General features: G+C 37.6%; 1 long non-coding RNA gene across 4 annotated transcripts in view; it reads right to left on the bottom strand.

The window, feature by feature from the left end:
- Positions 1-12,339, bottom strand: part of LOC122909958 — a 49,436-nt gene that overhangs the window by 10,982 nt on the left and 26,115 nt on the right. The window contains exon 4 of one of the 4 annotated variants that reach the window (XR_006385200.1): positions 9,705-10,101. The exons of the other annotated variants lie outside the window; for them this stretch is intronic. This is a non-coding gene — a long non-coding RNA (uncharacterized LOC122909958). Of the gene's footprint in view, positions 1-9,704; positions 10,102-12,339 lie in introns of those variants that run through there. 4 annotated transcript variants of the gene reach the window in all.

The following is a 12,339-nucleotide window of genomic DNA, read 5'->3' as shown; positions in this document are numbered from 1 at the left end:
TGGTGTTGGTTGTGATCTCTCCGCTTTCATTCATGATTTTATTTATTTGGATCCTTTCTCTTTTCTTTTTGATAAGTCTGGCCAGGAGTTTGTCAATATTAACTCTTTCAAAAACCAGCTCCTAATTTTGTTGATTTGTTCTATTGTTTTTTTCTTTTTTTTAGTTTCTATTTCATTGATTTCTGCTCTGATCTTTATGATTTCTCTTCTCCTGCTGGGTTTAGGCTTTCTTTGTTGTTCTTTCTCCAGCTCCTTTAGACGTAGGGTTAGATTGTGTATTTGAGACCTTTCTGTTTCTTGAGAAATGCTTGTACTGCTATATATTTTTCTCTCAGGACTGCCTTTGTTGTGTCCCACAGATTTTGAACCGTTGTGTTTTCATTATTATTTGTTTCCATGAAGTTTTTAAATTCTTCTTTAATTTCCTGTTGACCCATTCATTTTTTAGAAGGATGCTGTTTAGTCTCCATGTATTTGGGTTCTTTCCAAATTTCCTCTTGTGATTGAGTTCTAGCTTCAGATAATTGTGGTCTGATATTGATACCAGTTGTGACCTGATTTATGACCAGGATGTGGTCTATTCTGGAGAATATTCCATGTGCACTAGATAAGAATGTATATTCTGTTGCTTTGGGATGGAATGTTCTGAATATATCTGTGATGTCCATCTGGTCCAGTGTGTTATTTAAGGCCTTTATTTCCTTGTTGATCTTTTGCTTAGGTGATCTGTCCATTTCGGTGAGGGGAGTATTAAAGTCCCCTACTGTTATTGTATTATTGTTGATGTGTTTCTTTGATTTTGTTATTAATAGGTTTATATAGTTGGCTGCTCCCATGTTAGGGGCATAGATATTTAAAATTGTTAGGTCTTCTTGTTGGACAGACCCTTTGAGTATGATATAGTGTCCTTCCTCATCTCTTATTATAGTCTTTGGATTAAAATATAATTGATCTGATATGAGGATTGCCACCCTATCTTTCTTCTGATGTCCATTAGCATGGTAAATTGTTTTCCACCCCTTCACTTTAAATCTGGAGGTGTTTCAGGTTTAAAATGAGTTCTTGTAGGCAACATATAGATGGGTTTTGTTTTTTTATCCATTCTGATACCCTGTGTCTTTTGATTGGGGCATTTAGCCCATTAACATTCAGGGTAACTATTGAGAGATAGGAATTTAGTGCCACTGTATTGCCTGTAAGGTGACTGTTACTGTATATTGTCTCTGTTCCTTTCTGATCTACTACTTTTAGGCTCTCCCTTTGCTTAGAGGACCACTTGCAATATTTCCTGTAGAGCTGGTTTGGTGTTTGCAAATTCTTTTAGTTTTTGTTTGTCCTGGAAGCTTTTTATCTCTCCTTCTATTTTCAATGATAGCCTAACTGGATATAGTATTCTTGGCTGCATGTTTTTCTCATTTAGTGCTCTGAATATATCATGCCAGCTCTTTCTGGCCTGCCAGATCTCTGTGGATAAGTCTGATGCCAATCTAATATTTTTACCATTGTATGTTACAGACTTCTTTTCCTGGGCTGCTTTCAGGATTTTCTCTTTGTCGCTAAGACTTGTAAATTTTTTTTTCTTTTTTCCAATTTATTTGTTTTCAGAAAAACAGTATTCATTATTTTTTCACCACACCCAGTGCTCCATGCAAGCCGTGCCCTCTATAATACCCACCACCTGGTACCCCAACCTCCCACCCCCCCCGCCACTTCAAACCCCTCAGACTATGGACTCTGTAAGACTTGTAAATTTTACCATCAGGTGATGGGGTGTGGACCTATTCTTATTGATTTTTAGGGGAGTTCTCTGCACCTCCTGAATTTTGATGCTTGTTCCCTTTGCCATATTGTGGAAATTCTCTCCAATAATTCTCTCCAGTATACCTTCTGCTCCCCTCTCTATTTCTTCCTCGTCTGGAATCCCATTTATTCTAATGTTCTGTTGTCTTATGGTGTCACTTATCTCCTAAATTCTCTCCTCATGATCTAGTATTTGTTTGTCTCTCTTTGGCTCAGCTTCTTTATTCTCTGTCATTTGGTCTTCTTCTGCCTCATTTAACCTAGCAGTAAGAGCTTACTGCTTATTTTTTATTGCACCTCATTATTTGCTTTTTTTATTTCAACTTGGTTATATTTTAGTTCTTTTATTTCTCCAGAAAGGGCTTTTATCTCTCCGGGGAGTTTTTCTCTAATATCTTCTATGCCTTTTTCAAGCTCAGCTAGAACCTTGAGAATCGTCATTCTGAACTCTAGATCTGTCATATTACCAATGTCTGTATTGATCAGGTCCCCAGCCTTTGGTACTGCCTCTTGCTCTTTTTCTTGTGGTGAGTTTTTCTGCCTTGTCATTTTGTCCAGATAAGATTTGCTTTCTCCTCTTCTGGAATTCTGCTGTTCTCCTTGGTGAGTGAAGTCGGTCTGGGCTGGGTTTCTTATTGATCTTCTGGGGGAAGGGCCTATTGTAGTGATTCTCAAGTGTCTTTGCCCCAGGCGGAATTGCACTGCCCTTACCAGGGGCTGGGCTAAGTAATCCGTTCGGGTTTGCTTTTGGGAGCTTTTGTTCCCTTAGTGCTTTCCGTAGAATTCTGGAGGACAGGAATGAAGATGGCAGAAATGAAGATCTCTGGCCCAGAAGAGCTGAGAGCTCAGATTCCCACTCCTCAGTGCTCCCTCAGAGAAAAGGACCCAACCGGCCCCATCTCCCTGGCCTCTGGTTGTGCTTGGAGGAAAGCGCTCAATCACTAGCACTTGGTGAAAGGTGCCTGGTCGCTTCCATCTCCATGGCCTCTGGCCACACTCCAAGCTCACCCAGCCTGCGACAGGTTCAAGGTAAGCCCGAGTTGAGAGTTCACTCTTCGGCTTTGTTGCTGTAGCTGGCTTCCCCACTCTAATACCTGGGAGCTCTGCGACACTCAGACACACCCGGTCCTTCTGTGACCCCGCAGGACCTGGGGTTATGCTGATCCCCCCGTGGCTTTCCCCCCCCCCGGTTTAGTCTCTGGAGCAATGTCCCTCAGTGGAGCCGACTTTTAAAAGTCCCAATTTTGTGCTCCATTGCTCTGCCGCTTGCCAGGAGCCGGCCCCTCCCCCCGCAGTCTATCTTCCTGTCACTTTGGATTCACTTCTCCGCAGGTCCTATCTTTCAGAAGGTGATCAATTTTCTGTTTCTAGAATTGTTATTCTTCTTCTCTTCAATTTCCCATTGGATCTGTAGGTGTTCTCAATGGTTAGATAAGCTATCTAGCTGATCTCCTGCTACCTGATGTTATCTCAGCCTGCTACTTCTCCACCATCTTGACTCCTCCCCTCATCTGGATTTTTAGTATGGTGTTTATTGAGGTATAAAAATATCTCAAATTGTTAAAGGGACAATTTGTAACATTGATATAGGTGTTTCAAAAATGATTTTAATAAGTATGCAAATCAAGGGGTGAATACTCTGCCTTTGACACAACTGGAAGAGGAACTAACCGAGTCATACATAGTTCAGAATTCACTGGAAGAATTGAATGACATTGCTGTAATAAAACTTCTATTCTCATACACTATTTCCTTCTTCTAGCAACATTTATCATTGCTTAAAACTGTGAGCAAGAAATATTGGAATCAAACTGATAGTACATGCTGAGTCATCCCAACAATAAGTAATATTCATCTACATCCATATATACACATCTACATCCATGTATATACACACACACACACACACACACACACAGAGCAACTATTTGGGAAAAAAGCTAAATCTAGCACATCAAGAGATTTTTTAAAAATTCCATTCCTTTTTCAATAATATTATCTCAAAATATATTTCTACTTGGGGGTGCACTTGGGAGGTTTAATTAATCAGGAGACAGAGCCTCTAATATCTTCAGAGACTGGATGGATTATGCAAATGGATAAAAGGAGAGTAAGGAGAATAAAGTGGTCTTGATAAGACCAGGGCAAGAGTAGGGTAAGGATAACTAATTGTTCCAGTCTTGAGGACTGCTATGAGGTCACCAATCCCTGTAATTCCAGATTGTCCTTTTTTTCCCAAGTGAATCCAAATTCATATTTCTATATAAAATTTCAGAATTTTTAAAATATTGATAACAAATTTAACATCACACATTTGCACACACACACACACATGCACACACACACACACACACACACACATTACTACGCAGGCCAAAGAAAACAGTAACACAATAGATCACGCTGCCATTGATTCCCTCTGGTTTAAAAATATATTTACCCCAGCTCAGGAGGAAGTTGACTAGGAAGAGGCATTTGAATTGTTTAGGGTAGATGAAGCAACAGATACAAAGTCCAGAACTATGGAGATCTTCTAGGCCGGCCTGTCTCCATAGCTGTCTATGTGCCCTGACTGTATGGTGTCTCTTCACAAAGATCTGTTCAGGCCTTAGGGCATGAGGCTCCCATGATGAGGGTGCTATTGAGGATTGCCTTTCCCCAAAGAACTGAGTACTCTCCAGTAGAGTAAAAGCCCAAGCAGAGGACCCACCATATAGCCCTCTTGCTCCACTCTCACCTCAAAAAAGTAATTGAGCCATTGCATGGACAATGAGTGGCACTTTGTCAATCTTCAATCAACCTCCCCTACACACTGGGGAATTTCATGAAGCACAGCCCAGGAAGGAGAGAAATTACTTCAGAGGACACTATTTCCTCAGACTAGGGAAGTTTCAAGCATGGGGAACTTTTATTTATTGTCCCCAAAGTAGGATACCTGAAATATAAATCAGCAATGTTGGAGCCCTACAGGCTTCCCTATCACTACGGTGCATCATCTAGGCCCACCAGCATGTTGGACAAGGCCTGCCATAGTCCTCATTACTACTCAAGCCCACTATCCACCCTCCTCACTCTGCATTTTATAACTCACCAACACAGAATTGCTCAAAGTTACCCAAATACATGATTCTCTTTAATGCCTGTATGTGGCCCATACCCCCTACCTGTCCCCTACCCCACTTCTTTTCTTCCTGTTAATTCTTTTAAGGTCCACTTCAGATGTCAACTCTCCCAAGGGGTTTTTCTTGAGCACCAGATCCTATCATCCCAAAGCTAGACTCAGACTTCAGTTCTCTAATCCCATAATAAATCTTGTCTGCTTTCATCATAATTTTATTTTGCTTTCAATTTATCTGTTAATACACCTGTCTTGGTTCAAGGGTGAGAACAGAGTTTTGGTATTTTTTTCATCTTTATATGCCCAATCTCTAGTATTGCATCTGTCACAGAACAGGCACCCAACTGAACTGGCCTGAACTATACTAAACCTCCTCTCTGGCCTCATCAGGAAATTGAAGCTTTTGGCCTAAGCTTTAGAAGATTTCTGGGGTCTCTTCCAATAGTAATGTGATTTAACATTCACTCCACAGATTTACAAATGATTTATGCTATTGTTTTAGCTGATATGAGACTTTCCAACTCAGACCACACCTTGCACCATTTAAGGCACATTTTTTTATCAGCAAATTTATGGCAATTTCTATCCTTCAAAATGGCCAAGCTATTTCTCCTGGCCTCTTTGCACAAAGCTTTCCTCGACTTCAAGATCCTGCAGTTAGCATTCATTGTCTTCCTGCTGCACACTTCCTTTGAATATGCCTTCTCATGTCTCCCCCTATTTTTAATTATGCTAGTTGTGTCCATTTAAAAAAAGCCCTCAAATTTTCTCCTTAATAATTGTCTCTCAGGCTAACATAGTCTAGTTTACAAGTCCTATACCCCGAAAGGAATAATTTTCTTTTTCAGAAACTCCACCTTCAAATCCTCTTTCATTCAGTTTTCTTGATATGTCACAAAATAGTTCTAATATTATTATTGCTCTTTCCTTCAGACCCACTAATCTTAAAGTGTTCTACAAGTTATAGGTAAGCAATGGAATTCAACAAGCTTTTATCAAGCACATTCTAGTCAAACAGTTGTAGTAGACCAATAGATTTTTTTTGAGATGGGATTGCAAAAAGCTTGAATTTATACTAAAGTATAAAAGGGATATGAACAAATTATCCCAAAACAAGGTAATATGTGATAAATATCATAGGAGGTTAAGGTGAAATTCTATAGGAGTATAAGAAAAGAGTCCTTTTCTATTAAGGTGACCAAAGAATGCTTAGTAAATGACTCAGTAATGGGTCTGTCCCTGGAAAGTCAATACGTTTGTGATAGCTTTTGATAGGAGGAAGAAGAAAGACATGGATGAAAAGATAACATGAATAAAGAAAGGTTTGGAGGCCAAAGAATGTAGTAAATTACTGAGCAGCTTGGTTTATTGGAACACGGGGAATCATCTGAGCTTTAGGTGAACAAATTTATTTGAGAAGGATCATACAGAGACTGATGGTTGAATCAAGAAAATTTAGTTTATTAGGGAAATTAAATGTAGAAGACTGATGAACTTTGTGAATTGCTGCAAAAAGACACTAGAATTATTATGCTAAACAAAATAAGTCAGTCAGAGAAAAGACAAATACCATATGATTTCACTCATATGTGGAATTTAAGAAACAAAACAAATGAACAAAGGGGAAAAAGAGAGGGAGAGAAAGAGAGAGAAAGGCAAACCAAGAAACAGTCTCTCAACTATAGAGAACAAACTGATGGTTACCAAAGGGGAGGGAGTAGTGGGGATAGGTGATGGGGGTTAAGAAGGACACTTGTGATGAGCACTGGGTGTTGTATGGAAAAGTTGAATCACTATATTGCACATGGACACTAGTATTTATTTCACTATGTGTTAACTAACTAAATTACTCTTCATGTCATTAGATTTAGAAACTGCAGCAGAAAATGGAATTATCAAAGAAAAAATGTTTGAAAAATGTTGACGATTTGGCACATAATGCTATGGAGCTTTTAATAGCATTTGAATTCTTAAATAACTATTCAATTGTTTATGTGAAAATAAATATTTTCAAATACATTGGCTTTTTCTCATTTCCAATAAGTGAATTAGCTTTTTCCATCTTTCCAACAATAATTTCCATGCTTTTATCCAAGTGGTTAGTACTAAAAGCTAACTTGACACTGTCTCAACATACAACTATTCTTTCCATTGCATATATATTTATTTTAAAGGAATATTTTGGTGTTAGAATTTAAAAATCCATGGTTTAACTTTAACAGTCTGCTATTAATAGTTTATAGGTCTTTTATGCAATATGTCATTAGGATGTTTGCAAAAGCAGTCACTTTAGCAGTTTTCCAATAATCTGGTTTCCTTTCCTCCACCATTGTAACTGAAGAAATCATTTGATGCAGGGAAGAAGCAAAATTTCTATTAACCTGATTTGTTTGCATGTTTCAAGTATCCAGCTAGATATGAAATTCATTTTCTAAAAATTTTAGGATATCAACAATGGTCCACTTAGGAAGAATTTCCTATGCCATTCATCCCAAGAGATCTATATGAATGCATCCAGGATGCACAACTGGTTATGGGTCAGGGTCTCAGCCAGGACCCATATCACCTGACACTCACTTGTATGTTCTTCCCTCCACACTGGTTTTCATACCCAGAAGACTTCCCAAATCCCAAGGAACCCTAATCTTTTTTATTCATACTACATTTCTTATTTCACCTCTACAATGTGAACAGGAATCTCAGAAAAAAAGTTCTACAAGAAGGAATGAGAAATGATGTTGTTTTTGTCACTGTTTTGTTAATTTAACACACAAGCCACTTCCATCTACATTTTCAACATGGAGCCTTAGCTGCTATGCTTCTGACATGAAATTATAAGAGTTTATTGTTATGCTTTCAATAGATTGCAGAATGTTGCATATCCATTGGAATAAGAAGTTACACTTGATTGTAAATTCAGATGAGCAAGGGATTGAAATGCACTTTGTTTTAATGTTGGTCTTTCTTCAAGATGTGCCATCCAGAATATGATCCCAGAAAATAAGATGATTGTTTGTTTCTATCCATATGCCCTTGATCAAATTAGAGCTAACACTTTGTGGTTAAAATCATTATTAACTGAGAAGCAGAACCATTACTTGTGGATCATGGATACTGAAACAAGTTGTGAAGAGAAGCTGAAGAATTTAACAGTCTGCTTTAGTCATTTGGCTTTTGCTTCATATTGAATAACTATATTATATGACTTTTACTTAAATTTTTGCAACTGACTCAGAAAACTATAATTACAGTCCTTTTTAATATATTGCTGTGCTTATTAGTATACAATGGAAAAGGCCCTTCCCTCCCAAAAAAGCATTTATTATAGCTGGAGAGAAAACGCTCAGAAATGTTTCCAAAATCTATAGAAACAGCACACAATCTTTAGTTACTTTGCATATTCCTTATATATAGAGAGAAAAATAAATGAGGTATTATTCAATTCACTGAACAAACTTTGTACAAATGTTTATGTTCATATGGACAAATATTCATAACATACTGCTAATTTGGTTAAGAATTTTTAAGAAATCCTCTAATTTATAAACAATTGGCATTAAATGAAATAATGAAGAGTGTTATAAATGAATAGTAATACAATTAAGCTAAATATTTAAATAGCATCAGGATGGGAATTCCTAAATGCATATCCAATAGTCTACATTAGGCATTACTATGAGATACATATTCTTTATTTACTATAACATTGTATCAATATACAACCTTTCAAACTTTAGGAAACATTAACTTAGGAAGATAAATCTTTAAAATATTCCCTCATAGAATTATACTACTGATAAAACAAGTTATTCTTTGAATACATGCAGATGGCCAACATGAAAACATGAAACATGAAAAGATGTGTAACATCACTAGTCATCAGAGAAATGAAAATCAAAACCACAATGAGATACCATCTTATACCTGTCAGAATGACTAGAATCAAAAACCCACAAAATAAGAGCTGGCAAGGATGTGGAGAAAAGAGAATTCTTGTGCACTGTTGGTGGGAATATAAACTGGTGTAGCCACTATGGAAAATACTGTGGAGGTTTCCCAAAAAATTAAAAGTAGGGCTACCATATAATCCAGCAATTACACTTCTGGGTATTTGAGGGTGGATGGGTGGGAAAAATGAAGAAAATGAAAACTCTAATTCAAAAAGATACATGTACACTTATATTCATTACAGCATTATTTACAATAACCAAGATATTCAAACAAACTAAGTGTCCGTTGATAGATAAATGGACAAAGATTTGGCATATATACACAATAGGATACTATTCAGCAACAAAAAGAAGAAAATCTTGCCATTTGCCACACATCAATGGACCATGAGGGCATTATGCTAAGTGAAATAAATCAGAGAAACAAAGACAAATACTGTATGATCTCACTTATATGTAGAATTTAAAAAAAAATACCCACAAAACCTCAAAGATACTGAAAACAGATTGGTGGTTGCCAGAGCTAAGGGATAGAAGGTGGGTAACATGGGTGAGGGGGGGTCAAGGGATAGAAACTTTCAGTTATAAAATAAGTCCTGGGGATGCAATATATAGCATGGTGACTATAGGTAATAAATTTGCATTGTGTATTTGAAAGTTGCTAAGAGTAAATCTTGAAACCCCTCATCACAAGAAAAGAAGTTCATAACTATGTATGGGGACAGATGTTAACTAGATTTATAATTCTGATCATTTCACAATATCCACAAATATTATTATGTTGTACACCTGAAAATAATATAATATTATATAACAATTATACCTCAATTAAAAATTATTTTAAAAGCATTTCAAAAAAGAAGCCAAGAAAAATTATTTCTTCCCACATTTACTTAGCTAGGACAATTCCTGCATTGAGACACTCTTGACACAGCTTAATTAGATTCATTCTGAAGAATCCTCAGGTATGAATCTTGTCAATGAGTCCTGGCGTACATTAAAGTCAGCATTCTTTGGGAGGCGTTTTCAAAGAAAAAGAAAATTTCTCTGAAGAATGTCTCTTGGCAAAAAACTCTTAACTGTTTTATTAATCACATTCAGAAGTCACACTTCCTTGCCATTCTGAGCAACATATTATATGCTGCTCATGTCAACTATCAGTGGCAAATCTAAATAAAACTGGAGAACGTGTCATGGTCAAAAATCCAGTAGTTGTAATTTTCTTAGAAACAACTGAAAAAGAAGTGGAAGGAAAGGGAAGGAAAGAACCTTCATAACATACATAATCTCTGCATTTTTTAAAGCTCAGGAAATAAAAATAGTATCAAGTCTACCCAATATTTCAATGAATGAAAACAATAATGCAATACATGCCTTCTGCAAATTGTATGATTTAAAGTGTATATGGTATGCTAACTATAAATTCCACATGTTTATTTATTTGAGAGAGAATGAGTGAGAGGGAGCATGAGAGAGGAGAAGGTCAGAGGGAGAAGCAGACTCCCCGAGGAGCTGGGAGCCTGATGCGGGACTCGATCCTGGAAGTCTGGGATCATGACTTGAGCTGAAGGCAGTTGCTCAACCAACTGAGCCACCCAGGCGCCCCTTCCACATGTTTATATAGTATTTTTCTTAGAAGTAAAACAGGAAGAGGATAAACAGCCTCTGGCTTTTATTCAGCTGATAATTAAATATGAAGTGACAAACCAGTGGGCTGGACTTAGATGTTGGAGCAGAGACTGTGTTGGGCCTCTAAATCTTCCAGGCCAAAGGGAGCACAACCATGGCAGTATGCATTGCTCCAATGTGAGACTGAGAAAGGATGTCTACGATGGGCCTATGAGGACGTTGACTGCCTGTATCATGGACATCTCTTGTCAATGTTGTGGGGGTTGAGTTTTCCTAAAAGTCTGGTTTGGCACATCCACATCATTTTCAGGGTCCTAAATCCAATTTTATGAAGTACAGATTGGGACTTCCCAGGAAATGCATCTGCCTCTTGGTATCAGCAGGAAAATTATGAACAACCTGCTAGTTTCCTCTAAAGGGCAGATATTCTCCAACCTCTTCCATTTCTTTCCTGATACAGATTCAGTCCATCATCAAATTCCTCTCTCCTCCTTGAAATTTTCCTAGGTTCCTCTTTTCATGCTCAGAAAACCTTTGGGAGATCTCTGGGTATGACCCAGTAATTTGTATTTAAACAAGTACCCCACCCAGATGATTCAGTGGCCCAAACATATTTGAGGAATTGCTCTCTAGTAAAAGTCAAAGCTTTTTCAGGCTTTTGTTGACAAAATCTAAGTTATGTTTTAAAATAGTTAGTTCCAACTTCTTTAGTGAGAATAGGGGAGCTAGAGTAGAATTACAATCAGTAGAGTTTTTTGGTTTTTTTTTTTTCAGTAATCCAGGCAAGAAATGGTGATGGTTCTCACTTTGGTGGTTGCAGTAGAAGTAGTGAGATACAGGCAAATCCTGGTTATTTTGGGTGCTAAAGTCAACAGAAATTTCCTGACATAGTGAATGTGGGGCAAGAATTAGACAACACTTAAATATAATGACAGAGTATTCCCCTGAACAACTAGAAGGATGGAATGATATTAAATGAGGTGAAGGAAGCTTCCACTGAAGTCAGTTTGAGGGGTAAAAGGAGCAGTTTGGGTCAGGAAATTATGAGTTTGAGATGACTTGTGGATATTCAAATGAAGATATCAAGTAGGCAGTCAGATATACAAGTCTGATATATATAGGAGGGTTTTACCCTGGAGAGTTCAGATTATGAGGGTTTTCAGTATCCAGAAGGCTTTTAAAGGGAAGCAGATGAGCCACCCCCACCTCCTGACTTTTGCATCTTTCTAATCCAAATTCTTTCCATCCTAACCACAAGTGTTGACCCCAGGCTGCTCCTTAATAAGATTCTGCCTGCTGAGGTCCACCTCTGAGCCCACATGCCAATTTAGCTTTCCCTGATTTAGCTAAAACACATCTAAAATAAGATCAACCCATATCTTTTGCTTGCAGTTTTACCAGTAAAAGACTCAAAATCCCATAGTCTTTCAATTTAATTTACTCATTCTTTCTTTCTTTTATTCCCTTCATAAATATTCATCGAAAACCTACAATGTGCCTGTTACCTTTCTTTTCTTTTCTTTTGTTTGTTTTTTCTTATTTTATTTTATTTTATTTTTATTTTCAGTGTTCCAGAATTTATTGTTTATGTACCACACCCAGTGCTCCATGCAATACATGCCCTCCTTAATACCCACCACCAGGCTCACCCAACCCTCACCCGCGCTCTGTTTGTTTCTCAGAATCCATAGTGTCTCATGGTTTGTCTCCTCCTCCGATTTCCCCCATCTTACTTCTCCTCTCCATCTCCCCATGTCTTCCGTGTTACTCCTTATGCTCCACAAATAAGTGAAACCATATGAAAATTGACTCTCTTACATTTCTAAGTATTAAAAGACTAAG

This window comes from Neovison vison, chromosome 1, assembly GCF_020171115.1.
Source record: "Neovison vison isolate M4711 chromosome 1, ASM_NN_V1, whole genome shotgun sequence".
Taxonomy (NCBI): domain Eukaryota; kingdom Metazoa; phylum Chordata; class Mammalia; order Carnivora; family Mustelidae; genus Neogale; species Neogale vison.
Note: the sequence above shows the minus strand (reverse complement) of the source record. Positions and strands in the feature narration are given on the sequence as shown.